Source organism: Uloborus diversus, chromosome 6, assembly GCF_026930045.1.
Source record: "Uloborus diversus isolate 005 chromosome 6, Udiv.v.3.1, whole genome shotgun sequence".
Lineage (NCBI taxonomy): Eukaryota > Metazoa > Arthropoda > Arachnida > Araneae > Uloboridae > Uloborus > Uloborus diversus.
The window spans coordinates 118,240,550-118,262,861 of record NC_072736.1 but is presented as its reverse complement, the minus strand read 5'-3'; positions in this window follow the sequence as shown (position 1 = coordinate 118,262,861).

Sequence of the window (22,312 nt, the reverse complement as noted above, 5' to 3'; positions counted from 1 at the left end):
GTGAACAACCGGTTAGTAACCACTGAGGTCATTGCTGTCACGTGATTGATCAGCCGGTCGCTACCGGTCATGCTCGTCGAACGTAAGCAAAGTAAAACGCTGCGGTTAGTAGCCGGTTACTCTCCGGTAGACAGGTGAAGTTCATCGAACGCAAACATTGTGTTGTGGCTGGCTTTGGTTGTGTTCGATGAGCGACCGGTAGCTCACCGATCATCTCGTGATCTCTCATCAAGCATACGAGGTGATGATTGATCACCTTGTGATTTATAGGGTTGCGTTCGTATATCTCAACTGGTCAGCCAGTGATGACTCCGCAGCGTTCTATTAGCAACTCCAGAACTCGGATACGCTGCCTTGCAGTGATTAGCAACACTGCCGAAAAAGGTAAAACATTCCATTTCACGTGTTTTCTTTGGGGTAAATTACAGGCTTCAGACAGCTTGTGGGGCAATGTAATTCAGAAGAATAGAAAAGAAAACTTCCCACGAACACGATGAAAAACTACTTCCATTCACTAAGCGTCAAAGCAAGTTAGAAACTACGGCATTCTTCATTTGTTTTACCTTTTTCATCCGCCATTAGATAGTGGCTGCAATGCCCACTATAGTTTATTGGAGTTGCGAATAAGAGCTACCAGTTAACCGTAGTTTAAACTGGTTGATTGATTCCACGTGACATTTTTGACCAATAACAGGTATTTTTCACCTGCGTGTTATTCGTCTGCGCCATGTCTGCGCAAGTAACCGGTGTGATCAACCGAAAGCGTTCAGTGAAGCATCGGTGGTGAACGCTTAAAGGGATGTAAATATTAATTCACGAAATTAATATTTAGTTCCGATAACGAAGCAGATACTTCCTTCCAAAAAAAAATCGTGTTGTGGACGAAAAATTCGCGTTAGCTCTAAAATTCGTTATTCGTGAAAAATTCGCGTTATATTCATTTCGCGTAAGTCGAATCGCACTGTATCGGGAGTCGACTGTATTCCAATCTCGAATTTTTTGAAATTTATCTATATTTTAGATACTGAAAATATAGTACATTTTTATAATAAAGTAATCGAGGATTTTTCAAAATTTATGTTTTAAATTTAAAATTTCATAAACATGTAGTATACTTATAACTAAAGAATAGAAAATTAAAATATAACTGCCATCACTTATATTTATAGTATTGAAACCTAGCGACCCTAATTGCCACACCTATTACAGTACAGGAAATTTTGTAAATCTACACTCCCAAAGCCTGAAGAAGGCAATTTGTTGTTGCCAAAAAATCATTCATTAATGGCTGAGGCCATTCATTGATCGTCCCTTGGGACCATCTTGGTGGAAAGAAATTTTTCCCTGCCCCTTGGTTTAGAACGAGCGCAGAAGAGCGATATGCCTGACCCAAGGCCATTGGTGTACATGTATCCTCTGTAACATTGGAGGTAACTCTAAAATCGGCCGAACGGTCTAGGCAGTCTAGGCGCTTTGTGCTTCACAGAGCTCCAGACAGAGAAAGATCCAGATAGAGATCATCCACGCGTGTCCACAGGGGGGGGGGGGGGGGGGGATTATGCAGCAAGTCGTAAAATCAACATTTTGGGGGGGGGGATTTTTTTCCCCTAAACATTTTTTTTCTTTTTTAGAACATGAAATTTTTGATTTTTGGAAGGAAAATAATTTTTAAACTTATTCAACAAGAAATACATGTATAAATAATACCTTTTTGACGTACTTATTCGAAAATTTATTAGCCGTGTGTCTTTTTCAATAAAAGGATCATCCAAGACGGGATGGAGTCAGCGTCCGTTGCAAATCAGGATCAGTCCATTTGATTTCATTTCAATTTATTATAAAATAGCTGCGTCGCCCGGTTTTGCACAATCTACATCGAAAATAAAAGTTATGTCAAGTGATAAGTGTTTAACAATCCGACTTGAACAAAAAAAAAAAAAGTATCTAAAATTTCCCGACAGATCGCGGAAAAAAAAAAAAAACAGAAAGGAAAAGTTTTGAATCCCACGGTTACAGGAAAAACCTCAAAACAAAAGCAAGAATTTTATTTGTTCACAGTCGAGAAAAAAATAACAACAGATCTTTCGCTTCAATGATTTTATTGACGATAATTAAAACTGAGCTCGCAGTAGACGATAAATTTTCGATTTGATATTGATAAAAATGCGTACAACTTTTCTCCTGTTGATTTTACAGCCTTGTTAATGGTTTTGAAATCCAAAAAAAGTAAATCTACTTCAGGGTTTTTTTTTTTTTTTTTTTTTTTTTTGCGGGTTTTCGAATGAGACTAAAATCGAACACCGATCGGAAAAATATTTCGGGTAGAAAGAGCCTTTTAATGACATTTACGGTCCTAAAACTAAAATTCAAACTTTTCAGTACTTAGCCGCTTGAAAATCCCTGTACTGTTTGACCATCGATTACATGGAAAGATTTTCCCCTCTTAAAGTAGAGATTTTAGACTTAATGAAAACACTTTGTTTTATTGGAAAAACTTAAAAACGGAGAGTATGAAAATTATTTAACACCCGTGACTGATGATACAAAGATTTTGTGATTGATGTTACATTTACAATGAATTGCTGAAATTACAAATTATTTCTCTTTAAAAATGAAATTAGTGCATGTTTTGTTTAAAATTGTATTTAAATTACAAAAAAAGTACATTTATAAAGTTTTAAAAGATGTATTTTTGATGTATTTCATAAAATAAAAAGTCCTCTTGCATTTATTACATCTATTGCGCTAAATATTTTATTTCTTTCTCATGTGAATAATAAATTTCATTCACATTGACAGGCTATTTCCAATGTCATTCTGCTTGAATCTTGACAGTTACTAAATACTCTTAGTTTTTAATTTCAATGCATCTAAATTCTCGTGATACACTTGTTAGTGATATTCGGCAAGAACCCGTTCTCCAGTTGCTATCAGCAATTTTGGAACGTGTTCTGCTGGAAGTAATTCCCTCCTTTATTGCAAAAAAAGTGTTGTTGCTAAACACCTGCTGCAGCTTATAAATTAAAAAAAAAGTATTACTCAAATATAACTCTTTATACAATGGCTGCAAGTCGGATGGTGATAGCTCTGAAATTTGCATGAAGCTGTGACATTTAGAAATTTTCTGTATCGATGATATAGCACTTTTATTTTCAAATATATTACATTCAGAATTAGTTGTATTTGTTTGTCAAATTTCATGCTGGAAATTTTTTTTACGGCTGCAGTTTCCTTTTGTGAAGATATAACAAAGAGCGCTTTTAATAACTAACAGATTTTATCAAGGTTTCATTAATTTGAAGAGGGATAATGCAGCTAATAATTAAAACCTGGGACTTCAATACTTTAAATTTTTTCCACTCTTATTCTACTTCTTCACCTAATTTCTCTTTTTATTTTTTTTCAGAACTAACTTTGGTAATTATGCTAGGTTTTAAAAATTATTTTACTTATTTTTTATCGCTCGTTCTTTTTAGCTTCTACTTTGTTTTACTTTTGGTAATTTTCATATTTTCCTTTATTTCTTAATTAACTCGCCTCCTTTTTCGCCTTTCTGCAGCAATCAATGGCAATTGAGCAGCTTGTTTGAGGCTTATTGCCGAAAAGAGAAATGTGACTGATGTTACTGTGACTGATGTTACATATTTTAAATAAGTTTTAAATAATTAAATTCAACTATTTCTAAATATTTAATGGATTAATATTAAAGATATAATCATAAATGAGGAGAATATGACTTTTTATTAACTTGGGTTTGTTTTTGTTTAAGCAATACAAACTTTTATACAATTTTGTGACTGATGTTACATTAGAGAGAGAGTACGAGGCCTAGTTTTAAATTAAATGTTAAAAGACAATTATAAGTTTAAAGTTTCTTTGTTGGTCTAATCTCTTCCTGTGTAAACTAAATTTCAATAAAAGATAAGATTGTAGACATAACAATTAATTTCCTAAGTGAAAAAAAGGATTAACTTTTAGAGCCGCTTATACAACGACACATGATCACTGAGTAGTGGTGTTCAAATTTGTCTATAAAACTTACAAAAAATGTGTGTATAATAACTTTTTTTGCATAGTTTTATAAAAATAGTCTTTTTCTCCTCATATGAAAGAAAAAAATTACCGATACAATGAAGTTTTTTTTGTGTGTGTGATGTCTCTAGTTTCATGGAATTGCCCATATACTTATTTTGTTTCATACGTTTTAGTACGAACGCTCATACTAAATATAGTTTTAAGATTTAAAAACACTTTTGTCATTTTATTTGAAGGTTTTTTTTATTTAAATTTATGTTAGGTGAAAATCTTTGAAATTTATATTTAATTGAAACCTAAAGAATAATTTTAAAAAAAGGTGCTCACTTTCGTTTCAATATAAATGTACTGCACATAAAGAGAGAAATCTGCTTTTAAAACTGCATGTTTGTGTGTTTAAATTCAAAAACACTTTTGAGCATGTAGAGTAGTGAAAAAAAATTTTTTTTTTAAATGATGACTTGGACTTGAATCAAATAAAGCTTCGGAAACCAGTATTATTTGAAAAGTTATTTTCAAACGTTCAAAATTCACAAATATATGTTTGCTTAAGTTCATCCTTGAAATTAGTTTGTTAACGTTATTAAAAAAAATAATATACAATTACTATTATTTTTCATTGCTTTTAGCAACAGTTAACCAGCGGAATCGGCAGGTATCAGGATATTGATATAATGAACATTACATTTTTTTTTTTAATTTTATGTTATGTTTTGGCTTTGCGGAACCTGGATTACTGAAAGACGATAACAATGCAACAGGGCTGCCAGGAAAGTTCAAGAATGAAATTCCCTGACATATCCAGGTTTTCCAGTTGCTTTTAGAAAAAATCCCAGGTCGACTTACGTTATTAAATACCAATACAACATATTTTTAATGAAAATAAACCTCCTTTATGAATCAAATAATGCTTTAAAAATTACCAATAATTGTAATCAAAATTTAGGTTAAGTTAAGCTAGAAATTTAATTGCATTGATTACAAATGCTTTAAAAAGACCAACAATTTCCAATTGGTACTTTTTTTTTTTTTTGAAAAAGGACTGAAATTTCTCTTTGAGTTTCTCCTATTAGATGGAAGAAATTCCCTGACAGTTCTAGAAATTTCAACAATCTATGATATTTCCTGACATTTCATTGATCATTTTAGGTGATTTTCATTTTCCCTGACAACTCCAGATTTTTCATGTTTCACAGGAGCATGAAAAAAACAATGCTTTTATTTTTCAACTTTTGCACTGAATTTTTATTTTGTCTATTATTTGCCTTTACGTTGTAATTTCGGAGAACATTTTTAGAATAAAGAGCATGTCCTTTGAAGTGACCGAGTACGGAAATATTACCCATTCCATGGGGAGAAATGAGTTTCTTTTTTTTTTTTGCATTCCCGTTTTATTTATTTATTTACGATTTCTTTCTTTTCCTTCTTTTTATTTATTTATTTATTTATTTATTATTATTATTTTTTTTTTTTTACTGTTCCTTTAATAAACTTATTTGAACATTGTTTTCTTGTGTTCGTGCAATATGTTGAGGTATTCGTAACATTAGGCAGTAAAAATGCATGACAAATAATAAAAGCGGTAGAATAATGTTCGCTTAATTGGTCAGGCTGTTCTTTTAGGGAAGAAAGGGACAAAGGAGGGGGGGGGGGATAAAATCTGCGCGTTGTTTATTACTGAATACAATGGATTTAAATTGAAGTACGAAAACTCAAGGAAAAGTCACAAACAAGATGCTCATAAAATTTCCTTCTTACAGCAAGTATAATATAGCAGAACTTACCTTTTCTTTGAGATTGCTGCTATGTTGGAAATAAATACCCAAACAAGTGAACAAATATGTTGCGTCGTGCGTTGAAGAAGTTGCAGTTGTTTCATATCAGAAAAGCAGGCCCGTGTCCAGGTTTTCCAAAAAGGAAGGCTTTTAATGTGTGTGTGGAAAAGGGTTTTAATGTTGGTTTTCCTTTTCTTTCTTTCTTTCTTTCTTTCTTTCTTTTTCTTTTTTTTTTTCTTTTTGTCTTTTTCTCAAGTTTGACGAAGTTTTTGGTTTTGGTATTTATACATACACTAACGCAGACAGATTTTGTATTCTGGGGGGGGGGGGGAGGGGGAGGTCAAAGTATTCTAGCATACATATAAACTACCTTACTAGGATTTGTACAGTGGTTTGAAACAAGAATTTTCCGGGCTGACCACCAAAACTCCCACGTGGCGGACCTTGACCCCTTGACGTCCGTCGCAAGAAATTATTTATCTCTTATGACACAGTTGGAAAAAAATGCGTATTCTAACCAGGCGTATTGTTACGTAAGCCTGTGCCTTGTAATAAAATACTGTTACGAGCTCAGCCACTTCAAGAAATTCTTTAAATGATGACACAGTTCTTGAGAAAAACACTGGAGATTTATTTACAACTATGTTCAAGAAATATCGTTAACAACTGCTAAATTCACCATAGCAATTAGGCAAATATCAATTACACCGTATACTCAACGATGGCACGCGTATTTACATCCAAATACGCAAAAACACAGCGAAATGCCTGACAATAAACAGAGCAGACGAATCTCAGACAGCTAAAGAGCATAACTCCCCCTCCTTCAAATGCCACTCGACTTTTTATACTACTTTGGAAAGTTCAACAAAATTCGAAATGCTTCGCGCATTTTCTTTTTATTCCAATCACAAATCTTATCATTCAGAAATGGGAGGACCGTATACTTCAGTCGAATGTTAGGGGGTTGTATGTGCATTACAAGAAGCTATTTACAGGTTACGTTACTAAGATGATTTTAGATGCAAAATAATAGAAAAAACGTCTAATTTAGCCAGATTAGAACAAATTAATCACAAAAATAATTACTATTTACAGAATTTGTAACAATACCTACTATTCATAGATTTATGGTACAGTCGAGCCCGCTTAATGGAATAGCCAATTTTGCACGAAAAATTATTCTAATAAGCGAGGTGCTCCATTAAACGGGATTAAAATAATAAAACAAAATTTGGTTTCTCCAACTTCTCATAACATAATCCTTCTTTAAAAAAATTGACTGCTGTTGACCAGCCCTGTATCCCTAACGTGAATTACAGGGAAATTTTTCGGGTGACTGAGAAGTTTCGTTTCGAGTAACCCCATTGTTCCAATACACACCATTTTACCATTTTACTGTGCCAAATTATTCAAATGTAGCAACTAATTTGGGTCAAAAATTTCGGCCAAATTTACTGACTAATGAAGGGAGTATTATTTACTATCATTATTAGTTATCGCTTTTAATTATTATCATTACTGGCGTGCTACTTGGGGTAATTGCGTTTCAGGAAATATGAAGAGGCACGCAATGTTCATTATAGACGATGACACTTGAAGCAGGAGCACCCCTGCGAAGGTTTTTTTCATTTTAAATAAAATAACCTCCCATGATCTCCCATGGGTCAAGGGAGGTTATTTTATTTAAATAACCTCCTATGCCGGTTTCCAACGGGAAGACGGGAGGTCACTCTGACATTCTAAAAAATATTTTTGGAAAAATCTGTGGGACGATTCAATAAATTGGGAGACATCAGAAAAAATGCAAGTTTTAATGTTTTTAATTACAAAAATTGCATTCTGAAAAAACTTTTCATTTTGATGCTTTAATTTTTCTTCTCATAAGAGGTCGACATGCTCGACAATCCCCTTCCCAAAAATTGAGATTCGAGTTGTCCATGACTTGATGATTTGGAAGAATTTGTTCCGGGTGGAAATATATAAATTCAAGAAAATCACCCAGTTTCTGTACGATAAGTAAATGTGTGCTTTAATTCAAAGGAGGAGGAATAAAATGTCAACAAGCTGCTTTGGATGAATAAAAAAAAAATATTAAAACAATAATAATAATAATCATTAAAATGAAGATGTGACGAACTGAATCAGGAAAAGGAACTTATGAAAGTAAATTAGAGATTAACCCGGATGCGGTATTTTCAACACGACTACGCTAGTGAAGCAGCTGTTTCGCATCACGACTTAGAAGAGTGTTGAAACAAAAATATTTGAGAATAAAATATTATCTTAAGACAAGGAAGAGAAACTCTCCGTCTTCCGGGGCTGTTTGCACTGTTAAAAATCATCTGCTTAGAAATGAAAACATTTATCTTCTCATTTTGTCCAAGCAGTTCCGACTTGGAAATATGTAAATGTCAAATTTGAATTAAGTAAGTAGACCATCTCAAAAGTAATGCATGCGCAGAAAGGAGAACAAGAGTTAAATTTCTCACTGTTTCTCACTGCAGACTTCTCATTGTGGTGAAAAATATTTTTAGCTCCCAGTTAAAGATTAACTGAGCGTATTTATAAAGTGTATCGGCTTCAGTTAGATTACTGTCCGTTCAGACTGTTTGAGCTCCCATTGCGTGCAAACAAGTCCATGGACTACTTAGCTTTGCAAGACCTACAGGCGAGCAAAATTCCATACTCACGAATTGTACAACATGTGCTTATTTTTGAGACATTCGTATTATCAAACTAATTCAACATGTTCTCATTTTTGAAACAGCCCTATTCTCAGAAATGATACCTTTTCCTCTTTCTTAGTAGAGAGGTATTTCAATAATGAGAACATGGTGAATCGTTTTTGAGAAGAGGGTACAGTTCAAAAAGTAAGAACTATTGCTTTTCAATTCTAAGCCAAATTGTCTCAAAGCCATTTTAAGTTAGTGATCTTCTCAAAAAAAAAAAAAAAGAAAAGAAAATTAATTTGAATTCTGAAATTTTGAATTCAAATTATGTTTTTCGCAATCACGAACGGAGACGGGACCCTACTCACTGGAATTATTGTTTCTAGGAACAGCTCCTGTCCCCCCCCCCCCAAGCCTGCCTCTCCTCCTGGGCGGTTACTTGTGCATAGTTGTGTGTGTAAGTGTGTAGGCTTGTGTGTGTGCGTAGACCTGTGTGTATGCACGTAGACGTGTGTGTATGTGTGTGAGCGTGCGTGTGTGTAGGACATGGACGCCTCCGACCAGGAGAAGCGGATAGCTCAGGACCGGAGCAGCCGCGCCGCGCCGCCTGCAGAGGACGGTGGGCGGTGGTGCTGCAGAGGCTTCTGGTCTAAGCTGAAAAGGCACGGACCTCAAAAACGGTCAATTGAGAGCAATAAGCAATCGTGATTTCTCAAAAAAGCGATTTTTTCTCAATTTTAGGAAATTTGTTTTAATAGTGTGTAAGACAGAAAACAGGAAAAAAAAAAGTTTGGGGAAATAATGTTCGCATATTTGAGGAAAATTACGATTTTTCATCTAGTCTCTAGTGCATCTTGAATGTCACAAGAGTAGTAGAACAACTAACCTACCCTGAACCAAACAGGGCTTATAATTTGCATGGAAGCTCACAGAAGTTCAGATCTTGCACTTCTTTCCAAATTTATACGAATTTTTACATACTTGACCAGAATTCGGATTATTTACCTATGAAAATGAGATCAAATAACGAAAGATGTCCTGCACTTCTTTTGTCAGAAATTGTACTCTGACTAAAAATGACTTGTTTTTAACGAAAATTTTTATAAAAATTATTGTCGTCCTCCGAACATCAAATTTCGAGATAGTGATCTTATAAATATTGTTACGAATTCAATTGCAATTTCAAACTTTCTTTAAATGACGACACAGTTCTTGAGAAAACACAGGAGTTTATTTACAACTATGTACAAGAAATATCGTTAGCAACTGCTAAATTAACCATAGCAATTAGGCAAATATGAATCAACACCGTAAACAACGGTCACACACGTCTTTACTTCAAAATACGCAAAAACAAAGTTCAAAAGCTAATACACACAGAGCTAAAAACATGTTATCCAGCGCACGCTACGATTCACAAGCAAAAACTAACCCTCATTCAAATGCCACACGGTTTTTATACTCAGCAAAGAAATATCCAGAAAATCCTACCTTGTTCTACCAATTTCCAATATTTTCTTTTTACTCCATTCGCAAATCTTATCGTTCAGAAATGGAGGAATCATGTACTTCATTCGAATGTAAGGGGGTTGAATATTCATTACGAGAAACTGTTTGCAGGTTACGTTACTATGACAATTTTAGATGAAAGATAATGGAATAAACGCCCAATTTTGCCAGATTACAACAAATTAATCATAAAAATAATTACGATTTACAGAATTTATAACAATATGCATATTTATTTTGACGTAGAATGCATATTATTTATTTATTTTTTCCTATTCCAGACAAACGATTCACTGAAGAAACATTGATATTTAAAATTTGAAATCCCAAAAACCGTGAGAACAATCTAGTAGGATTTTCACCAATTACCAGAGGGACATTAAAAGATAGATTTCTTAAATTAGAGTTCTCTATTTATATGTTTGATTTTTTCTTCTAATTAAGTCTATCTCCCTGGATTCGTAGGTTCAACGGGTCAAAAAACAAATTGAATTGTTTTCCCTGTAACCGCAGAACAGCTTACTTAAATTAAAAACATCCGCTATGTAATTGTAACGCTATGTAATTGTAATGAACATTGTGTAAAGGGGTCGCTTCCGAAATTTTAAAAGTTTTTTTTCTGAAAGAACATGCTGAAAAACGTAGGATTTGACCATTTTGTACATAATTTGACAAAGTTCAATATTAAAAAATATATATATTTTAATCGGTGTGCAGATTCAATTTTACTTTTTACGCTTCTGCGCATGACATCACAAGCGATGAAATGCCATTCACAGATGCCATTAGCACAGGGCGAAATATTTAATTCACTTCTTTACTCACATGTACTGGCAACGATGTGGTTGATAACAAACGTAGAGCGGAATATTTAATTCGCTTCTTAATTATCATATCGTGGAAACGCGGTGGACAACAAGCGGAATCATTAAGCGCGACAGTGGAAAACGCGCCAAAGTTCATCACTTGTGACGTCATAAAAACCACGCCTTATAGAAAAAATCGGACAATTTAAAAAATTAATAAAAAATTAAACGTTTTGAAAATAAAAGGTTTTCCTCGCTCAAGTTTTTTTTTTTTTTTTTTTTTTGCTCATTCTCAGTGACTAAATGCAGTACAACTTTCAGAAGTACTGCTTTCAGTGATTAAAAGTAGTACGTCTGATTGATGGAAACAACCCCATTTTTCAATTCATTAGCTTCATTTCTTGCACTTATTCAAAAACTTTCTTTAAATTGAACAAACGAAAAACGTTCTTTTTCGTGATTGAGTAACGACACAAGGTAGGTTTATCAACATCCTCAAGGTTAGTGTATTTTGGTATAACAAGGAAGTCGAACGGATTTTCTTTCTTTCTTTTTTTTTTTTTTTAATTTATCTTATCCGTCTAAACTCTAAAAAATTCTATCATGTAAACATTACGTAAGAGAGAAATATTCAACAAACTAAAGATTTTCCTCGTAACGCTACTTGCTTGACATTGTTCCGTGCTTCTTCCTGAAGAGGTGACTTTTCAGTTTTTATTTCTACCCATTACTTTTGTCAAAAGTAGCATCAGTGCGGAAAAACTATTAAGAAAGTCTCTCTCTCTCTCTCTCTCTCTCTCTCTCTCTCTCTCTCTCTCTATATATATATATATATATATATATATATATATATATATATATATATATATATATGTATATATATGTATATATATATATATATATATATATATATATATATATATATATATATATATATATATATATATATATATATATATATATATATATATATATATATATATATATATATATATATATATATATATATATATATATATATTTTTTTTTTTTTTTTTTTTTTTTTTTTTTTTTTTTTGACCAAGAGTAAGCATTTAGCGTGCCAGTGGAGTACGTGCCATAGTTCATTAATTGTGATGTCATATAGATAACGCCTTGTTTGAAAAATTGGACATTTAAAAAAATAATTTAAAATTAAACGTTCGGAAAAGAAAAGATTTTCCTCGCTCCATGTTATTCCTATTTGCTCATTGTATCAACTTCGGTGATTAAAAGTAGAATTTTTGACTGATGGAAATAACTCATTGCTACATGCAGTCAACTCGCAATAACTCGAAGCCGTAACAACTAAATTCTTTTTTTATCTCGAATTTTTCATTGTGCCCCAAGAGTTTGGCCATTGTGCCAAACTCTTGAGTAGGATGAGGGGAATTCCTCATAACTCGAACTACCAACAACACGCAGGTTACGGACGGTCCTTTAGAACTTCGAGTTATAGAGATCGAGAGTTACGTCAATACATTGATTTTGGTAGTCTCGTTGAAACAGAAATGCGCATTTAAAACAGATGTACATATCCAATAAGTAAATCAGAAAACTCTTTAATTACAATATAACTTCGATGTAACGATACCTGATTTAAGGATTTTCTCAATTTAATGATGCATTTCACTGGGCCTGCTGGCCGCCTGCCTTAGTGGTCAGAGATGTCTGACTGCGGCAGGAAGGTCCGGGTCCGAATCCCGGCTCGGGCATGGACGTACTTTCTCTCTCCTATCCTTGTCCTTCCTTTGTGTGAATGTGTTGTTATGCTGTGAATGGTTGCCTAACCTATAAACGGGTCCTTATGGCATGTGTGTACTGTGAAAGTCGGACTTCACACCAAATTACGGTGCAGTTGGAAAAGTGAAGCAGCGCACCCCAAATTGCCCGCCTAGCTGGCACACGACAACAACAATAAATGGGCCTGCTCCTCGATTTAACTATATTGTAACAGATTCGGCGCGACTTCCAACTTTCTTGAAAGGACGACACAGTTCTTGATAAAAACACAGGAGCTTTATTCACACTATGTACAGAAGAAATCGTTAACAACTGCTAAATTAATCATCAGCAATTAAACAAATATCACTCAACACCGTAAACTCAACGGTTACACACGCATTTACTTCCAAATACGAAAACAACACAGCGAAATGCCTCGCAATAAACAGAGCTAATACACTCTCAGAACAAATTCTCAATCGAAACTGAACTCTTTATCACGCGGGACGCTTTTATAAACATCGAAAAGTTTCCACAACATTCGAAATTCTTCTCGAAATGCGTAGACCGTTATCTTATTTTATCAATGAACAAAAAAAAAAGAAATAGGGGATCGTATACTTCAGCCGAATGTATAGGGGCTGTATATTCATTACGGGAAACTATTTGCAGGTTACGTTACTACAATAATTACTATTTACAGAATTTGTAACATTGCTCCCTTCCTAAGGACTGCACGTCCCGGGCAGTACAATCCCCAGAAAGGTTGCCAAACTTCTATCACAAGTTCACAAATACACACATTAAATAATAACCAATAATGCATAGGAAACACAATAATAACAAGAAATATTACTAAACATTAAAAGCAAAAAAATTATCTACAACTTTTATGTTATCCACCATGATTGTTTACGTAATACTCATGAACTATGGCCATAGTATGGGGCTAACCGATCATGATGTACAACCCTAGGTTTTGCATCAGGTGATTTTTGGATCCTCACTACGACGTCATTCAGTCGGTTAAGGACTTTGTAAGGTCCATCCCAATGCGACTGCAATTTGGGGTGAAAGACCTTTCCGTCGGATGTGATTCCATAACCAAACCTTGTCGCCTTCGTTAAATTCATGTCCAGTAGACCTTGTGTCGTATCGGGTCTTCATCTTCTCCGCCGCGATGTTGACTCGCTCTCGTGCGAAGTTATGAACGTCTTCCAACCGGGCCATGAGATCCTGGATGTACTCCTCGGGCGATGAAGGCGCATCCGGAGGACGACCGAAGACGAGATCACAAGGTAGCCGAAGCTCTCGTCCGAAGAGCATCTGAGATGGGGCAAATCCGGTAGTCTCGTGGACAGCACTGCGATAGGCCAGCAGAAACAAAGGTAGCTTCTAGTCCCAATCCTGTTGATTTCTGGATATTATAAGCGAGAGATTATTCAGGATTGTGCGGTTAAATCTCTCCACCATGCCGTCCGATTGTGGGTGTAGTGGTGTTGTCCTAGTTTTCTCAATTCCGAAAATTTGACATAGGCCCTTAAACACAGCTGAGGTGAAATTCCTCCCTTGATCGGAATGAATCTGCAAAGGTGTTCCATATTTCGAGATCCAATGTTGGACTAGAGTCTCTGCTACGGTGGTAGCTTCTTGATCTGGAATGGGATACGCTTCGGGCCATTTGGTGAAATAGTCGATGGAAACAAGAATGTATTTGTTCCCATCAGCAGTTCTTGGTAGAGGACCCGGGATGTCGATCTCTATTCGTTCGAAAGGAGCTACAACGTTGTACAGATGTAGCTTCCCTCTGCTTCTTTTCTTCGGTCCTTTACGAGCAGCACAGGTGTCACAAGAATGGCACCACTTCTCCACGTCATCCTTCGCCTTGCTCCAGAAGAAGCGCTCCCGAACTTTATTGAGGGTTTTCAAGACACCAAAATGTCCACCAGTCGCATTACTCTGTATTTCTTTCAGAACATCTGAAATCCTTGATCGGGGAAGTAGTAACTGCCACCTAGATGTTTTTTTGCCGTCATCAGATTCCCATTTTCGGTACAGTACGCCGTTCCGTAAATGGAGTGAGTTCTATAAAGCCCAGTATCTTTTTGTTGCAGGACTGAAGATGGAAACGTCCTGCCAGGAAGGTCGCCGACTGTCACTCTCCATGAACTCCAAAATTGGTTTTATGTCGGGGTCTTCAAGTTGATCTTTTCGAACTTGGTCGTCACTCCATGGATCAGGTTCTGATGATGTTGGAGTCACTGTCACCTGATAGGCAGTAGGGCTAGTCGTTCCATACTGTTTCTCGATTCGGGAACAATAATTGCAGTTCTCAGGACAGGGTCTCCTTGATAAAGCGTCTGCATTACCGTGAGACAACCCTTTTCGGTGCTTGATCTCCATGTCATATTCCTGGAGCCGCTGTATCCACCTGGCTATCTGGCCTTCTGGATTCTTGAAGTTCAAAAGCCAAGTTAACGAGGCATGATCTGTCCGAAGCAAAAACTTTCGGCCGTTGTGGTAATGATGGAAGTGTTCTACAGCTTTCACTATGGCCAGTAACTCCTTTCTGGTGACGCAGTAATTTCGCTCCGACTTTGATAAGCATTTGCTCCAGTAAGCGATGACATGTTCATCACCGTCAATTTCTTGGGATAAAACAGCTCCGATGCCCTCGTGGCTCGCATCAGTGTCTAGGATGAAGGATTTTCCAGGCTGAGGATATGAGAGAATAGGCGTTGATGTTAAAGCCTCCTTCAGTCGTAGAAATGCATCTTCGCATTCTTTGGACCATTCAAACTTTTGCTTGCTCTCCGTCAGCTTATGCAAAGGTCGTGCAATGTTGGAAAAACCTTTCACAAACTTCCTGTAGTACGTGCAGAGCCCCAGGAAACTTCGCAGCTGATGGATGGTTTCGGGACGACTCCAACTCTTGACCGCAGATACCTTTTCTGGATCGGTTTGTACACCCTCAGAAGAGATGATATGACCAAGATAGTTCACTTCCCGGCGGAACAACCCCAGTAGCACAACAATTTTGGCCAATATCGGTCGAGTATTGGCCAAACCTGGCGTGCGTCGCCGTATGTCGGACGATTTTACCCGATTTTGGCCAATACTGGGCAGTATTGGCATCCCGATACTGAAAAAGTGAAAAGGCTTTATAAAACGTTTTTTAAAAGGAAATTTTGTGTTTAACATAAAGGTGAAACTGTTCTAAGACTTTTTCCAGTAGATTTGGTATTTGAAACCCCTGATTAAAGAAACTGACAGATCTCGCTATTGGCCGATCTAGTCCAATACTGTATAGGCTTGGCCAATTGATACTGGTCAAATCAGAAAAACTTAATCAACGGTTACTTTTCAGAACATTTCGTAATTTCCTCCCAAAAGAATAACATGAATAACAGACATTTTGACGAAATTTAGCACTGCAAAAATATATTTGGAAATTTACGCTCCCTGTCTAATGTCCAATGCTGTCCGATACTCAGCAACATTGGCCACCTCAATTATTAAAGGGCATTCAAAACAGTTTTCTTGCAAAGCATTTTGAAATTTAATGCGTGGGTACAATTGGGAGAAGTTATTTTCCAATAGCTTCGGAACCTATCATCCACGATAAAGTAATCTACGGTTTTCGTTTCATCCAACATTTGCCGATCTTATCCGATTCTATGCAGTATTGGCATTCTGAATTAAAATATTACTTTTAAAATTGTTTTTTTAGTGAATATTTTGTTCTGTAATGTGTTGATAATACTGGGAAAAATTATACTGAAATAATTTGGGAATCTATTATCCACAAAAACGAAACGTAAGGAGGTTCGGTTCTGCCGACATAGGCCGATCGCATCCGATGCTGCGCTGTATTGGTATTCTGAATTAGAAAATTACTTTTAAAACTTATTTTTTGCAAGACATTATAAATTTTTATACGTAGGTACAATGAAAGAAAGTCATTTTACAATAATTTATCGATCTATAATACACGATACCGAAATGTACAGCGTTTATCTTCTGCCGACATTGGCCGATCGCATCCGATGCTGCGCTGTATTGGTATTCTGAATTAGAAAATTACTTTTAAAACTTATTTTTTGCAAGACATTATAAATTTTTATACATAGGTACAAAGAAAAAAAGTCATTTTACAATAATTTATCGATCTATAATACACGATACCGAAATGTACAGCGTTTATCTTCTGCCGACATTAGCCGATCGCATCCGATACTGTGCTGTATTGACAGTCTGAATTAGAAAATTACTTTTAAAACATATTTGTTGAAAGGCATTTTGAATTTTGATGTGTAGGTTCAATCAAAAAAACTCATTTTACAATAATTTATCGACTTATATAATCCACGATACAATGTACGGCGTTCACTTTTGTCGACATTGGCCGATCGCATCCAATACTATGCTGTATTGACATTCTGCATTAGAAAATTACTTTTAAAACATACTTTTTGCAAGACATTTTGAATTATAATACGTAGGTACGATAAAAAAAGTCATTTTACAATAATTTATGGATTTATAATACACGATACTGAAATGTTCGGCGTTTTTATCTTCTGCCGACATTAGCCGATCGCATCCGATACTGTGCTGTATTGGTATTCTGAATTAGAGAATTACATTCAAAATAGTTTTCCTATTGGATGTTTGCTGCTTCTAATAAGCGGATAAAATTGATAAAAATTATTCTGAAATAATTTAGGAATCTATTGTCCCCCGATAAAGAAATGTATGGAGTTTCGCTTTTGCCGACATTAGCCAATTCCATTCGATATTGTGCTGTACACCCAGCGCTCTCTGATGACGCATGCGCAGAGCCGGGAGTTCTCTCGCTCCGCTCCGTCGAAGGACGCCATCGCTGTATTTGCTTAGTTAACTCGTTCTGTGGGTAAGTTTGAAATCGTTTTGTATATTGAATACAATTGCAAATTTCTTTAAAGTAGAATTTGAAATGTGTTATACTTTTTGCATTCACTCTTTGTTCAATACACATAGTGTTCTGAATACCCGAAAAACCTTCCAAATTTGCTTGTGCTGTGTTTGTTTTATGATGTCAATAGCGTGGGGGGGGAGGCATTTCAATTAAAACTTTTTAGCATGTGCTATCCTTTATTATAAGTCGTTCCTTTTCACGTTTTGAGAATCGAGCTATATATTAACGTTATCGCTAACACTTAGAAAAAAAAAGGACGCCCGAAGTTTTGCTTCGTTTTATATTTTCTTATCTTGCAGAGAATTCATATATAGTACAGGGAAATTGCATTTTAGCTGTTTTCAGGTATCGAGCAAGATAAAAACATATAAAATATTCTTTTTTTCCCTTGAAAATTCTTCCCGTGCTCTTGAAGAAATAAGTTAGAATATAGTTAGAATAATTGTCATTTACTGTCAAGTATAACGCTTTTTTGGTAGGCAATATAAGTAATTAATTTATGTCAACAACCAGTTAATATATTTAACAATTCAGTTTTGAATCAGATATGTACAATTTCTGAACATTTTGAGGCTGCGAGGAAAAAAGATGGAAACTTTGATTCTTTACAAACATTTTTTTTTTAAACAGTGATGTTTTGATGAAAATAATTTCATGAATTCACAAATATTTTCAATAGTTCAAGTGCATATAACATATTTTTTTTCAGGGAAATCCAAACTCAGGAAATGGATAGGTACCGTGACAAAAGAGGGTTGTAGTAAGTTTATGCTATCTGACGCTGTTTTTTTTTTTTTCTGGTGCACTTAACAGTAGTTGGCACTTGATATCAGTTTAAGAAAGTAAAGGTATTGAGTTATTAAAGTAAGCATAAATAGTATCTTTATCTCTGTTGTGCTGTGTATTTTCTCTATTGCGATTCCAGCGGTTGTATACTAAATTGTTCAAAGTTGTATGTAATATTAAATATTTATTTGCAATTAGATATATTTGTGATTTGTGCTTATCCAAGTTATTTGAAATAATTGCAATATAATGGCTGGAAGTGAAAAGATATTTAATTCTATAATAATTGCTTAAAATTGTATCTGTAAAAATTATAACCACGAAAGATTACATAATCTAAAAGGTTACTTATTACATCATCCTATTTACTGGAGTAGTAATTGCTTGAAATCCACCGCCAGCTCAGTCAATTCCAGCCGAGGACTGCAGTTTCGTGCTTATAAGCACACATCAGCCCGTCATAGGACAAACTGAGCTGGAGGCGGTAACTTACTGAATAGTAATTGCTTGTTAGTATTTTAAATAAAAAGCATATATGCCTTCAAGATTTTGATGCATAGAAAAATGCTCAACTAACTACATAGATTTGAGAAAAAAAAAGAAATCTCTTCAACTAACAAAATCTCTATAATAGCATATTATAGTATATGTTGTTATTGTATTTTCTTATTTTCAAAAACAAAATTTGAAATGTTTTAATATTTGCTATTTTATATCTAAATGTGAAAAAGATAATTTATAATTATGAAGAGTATTTTGATGTTATGGCAAATATGAGTTTAATGTGAACTTCTCATTAATATCTTTCAGTAATTTGATTTGTTTGCATCTGTTAAAAAATTTGACTCTTTCGATTACATAATTTTTAATTTTGTCTCAAGAATTATAGTTCAAGGTTAGGAACTTAACTTTAATAAAAGTTTAAATAGTTGTACAAGACTTTCAGTTGTATGTTGCCATGGTTCGCTGATATAGGTATATCTATATATGATATTTTTCATATTTATTTTTGGAACTAGGATAGAATGCACTGTAATTTGGTAAAAAATAAAATGCATCCTTGAAACATAATAGTAATGTTTATTATTTAGGTTTGTTTAATTACTGCCTTTTTTAATATCTATGTGATTTTCCCTGCCAGAGGTTCAAGTTGTGCCGCCCTTATGACCTCTTGATCTTTTCAGCAGGGAATCCTCTCTCATCAGGCTCTAGAGATGAATGATACCTGTTTGTCCTCATAACAGAGGATCTTCGACCGTCTGGCTTTGAACCCGCAACCCTTTTGTCCACTTCATTGATTTATGATTTGGTAAGTTTGCTCAATAATAAAGCCAATTATAAAAAGTTTTTGTACCGCGATTTTTTTAATTTTTTGTCGGAGCAGTGATAAAAACCTTCCAATTGGGAAAACATAAAATTAGAGCAATGGCTAAAATGTACACATATTGTTAAAAAATAGACTCTTGTCCAATATTGAGAAAAATGTGTAGTCTTTACTTTTTTTTTTGGTTTTTGGATACAATTTCACTTAAGCAGAATCTGTCCTAACATTTTTTGCAAATTTACTTCTTGGTTGGCAATAATAAATTAAAATAGCTTTCTAGTTTTTTAAAATAGAAAACATTTATCTGTTTTTGGAAATGTTAAAGCATTTCCATGTAACATAGTAAATTTATGTTTAGAAAAATTATTAAGCTGAAACAAATCATCTAAATTGATAATTTCTTTCCTGATACATGATTTGATAGGTGATCAATCATAGATCAAGAATCTTGTATTTGGGTCATTCCAAAGTTAATGCAACATTTAATGTCGAAGACTTTTAAGTTGTAGGGTAGTTTCTCAAAAGGTGGGAACTAAAACTTTGTTTTTGAGCCATTTTTAAAATTTTGGAATTTGAAATCAATTTTGCTTTTATTGCATGGCATGTATACCTAGAACATCATACACAAACATAAAAAGACAGCAGGTATTTATGCAATTTAATAAATAGCAAATTTAATGATCGGTCTGTAGGTAACAGATTTTGGACATACAGTTGTCCGGTAGGTAACAGATTTTTATCTATTTTTAAATTATGCGATGAAAAATAGAGGATTTATGAAGTACATGAGTGACCTTATATACTGGTCTTAAAATAATAAAATTTTGTTATGGTTTTGTAGAATCCGAAAAAAACCCCATCCATTTTGCCAGCGCAGGTGATCAAGTCGCCAAAACCGGCGCTGTTGGCAAAAGCCTGAATACCTCTCTGGTAACCCTTTGCATATCGTACGCTGTGAGTTGTCGCCAATTGGGGTTTGCTTGGCAACTTTTGCTGCCTTTGTTTACTATTCGTTACTTCATAACTTGAGTTTCTACTGTTATTTAAGTAATGTTTAATGCATAATGTATTAATTGTGCAAAATAGCAATGTATTAAAGAAATTAACATTATAATAGCCTTTAGTTAGTAAGGTTACAAGACAGAAGATCATATTATAATATTGAATCTATGGACAGAATTATCGGCGTCTAGTTCGTAACGCAATTTGGATATCTCACATATATGTTTAAGAAAAATGATTTTGCTTCAAAGATACTGCATAAAAACATATGGAAACACTTTAAAATGATTAACAATTGATTTTGAGGATCGAAAAATACCTTTAAAACATATAAATCATATATTTAGTACTCAAATAATAGCATTGTCAAAATTGTAACTTTGGACATACATGAAACTTCCAACTTCCTTCTTTTTTTAAAAATTTTTACGCAATAAATAATCTGCCTTTAATTTTTCAATTTGTAGGAAATATTATCAAAAAAATATTCAGTTTGAGATTTATACCCTTAATTTTGTTTTGAATTGGTTGGAAATAATTTTAAAAAAATTTTTTGATGGTACATTTGCTCAGTTAACGTTTTGAAATTAAGTCAATTAAAATGAAAGTTGTTTTGTGTTGAAGCTTCAAAGTTGAGGTCTGTGTTTGCTCCCACCTTTTGAGAACTGCCCTGTAACCTTTTCCCAAATTTTAAACCAAAGTTAAATGTAAACATTAAAAATGATAGGTCTGACATATTTTTCATTGATACATTACTAAAATTAAGCATAGGCGTCGGAAGCGGGGGAGCTGGGGGAGCTTGAGCTCCCTCTATAATATTTCAGACCGGCTCAGCTCCCCCGGAAAAATTCTAACCGTATAGCTTTTTGCAGTACATTGTCTATCTCAAACCTGATTTCAAAAATGAGATCTACCTTTTTTAGGAATTTCCACATAATAACCAACAAAGAAAGGGGAGAGATTGAGTGGTCAGTACGGTCAGTACATTTGTGTTTCCCTCTTTTCAAACCTCTCGATTCCCGGAAGAAAAAAAAGTATTAAAGACAAGTTATCTACATAGGGGTGTTTTCCGCCCTCTCCACTTTGAGCTCGTCTTTCGCAAGTGTATTACACATTACACTGTAGCTCAGTTTAATGTTCTTAGTTTTGCATGCCATTTGTATCTCACACTTCCACTAAAAAGAGATAATCGTGAGCCAGTTTTGTATTTAAATATGAAGGTGCTCCAGACACGTATCAAAAAGAGGGTTTCTAAGGTAAAAAACATCTGACCTTCCGGACGCTATTTAAAGAATCTGGGGCGAATCCTTTTAAATTCGTTGATTAAAACAAACTTGCAAAATATGAAACGAAAGTTAAATTAAAATACTGAGTGGTCATATAATATTTTTGTTTGTTGCAATTATCAAAAAAAAAAAAAAAAAGAAAAGAAAAGAAAGAAAGGAAAAAAAAACTATGCAGAGGAAGAAAAGAAAAAAGTCCAATTTACAAACAAATTTATTTAGCATTTTTATCCATCGTTTATTTCTCTTTTTTATTTTTTTCATTTCTTCATAAAAAGTTCAGCCCCGATCAAAGAAAATTCTTTAGCGAGTTCTCAAAAGTTTAGCAATGAAGTTATAGAACAAAAAATAGTTCTAAACTAATTTTCGAGGGATTATGATCGTTTGTTTCGGGTGTTAATTCGGGGTTCGGGTGTTCGG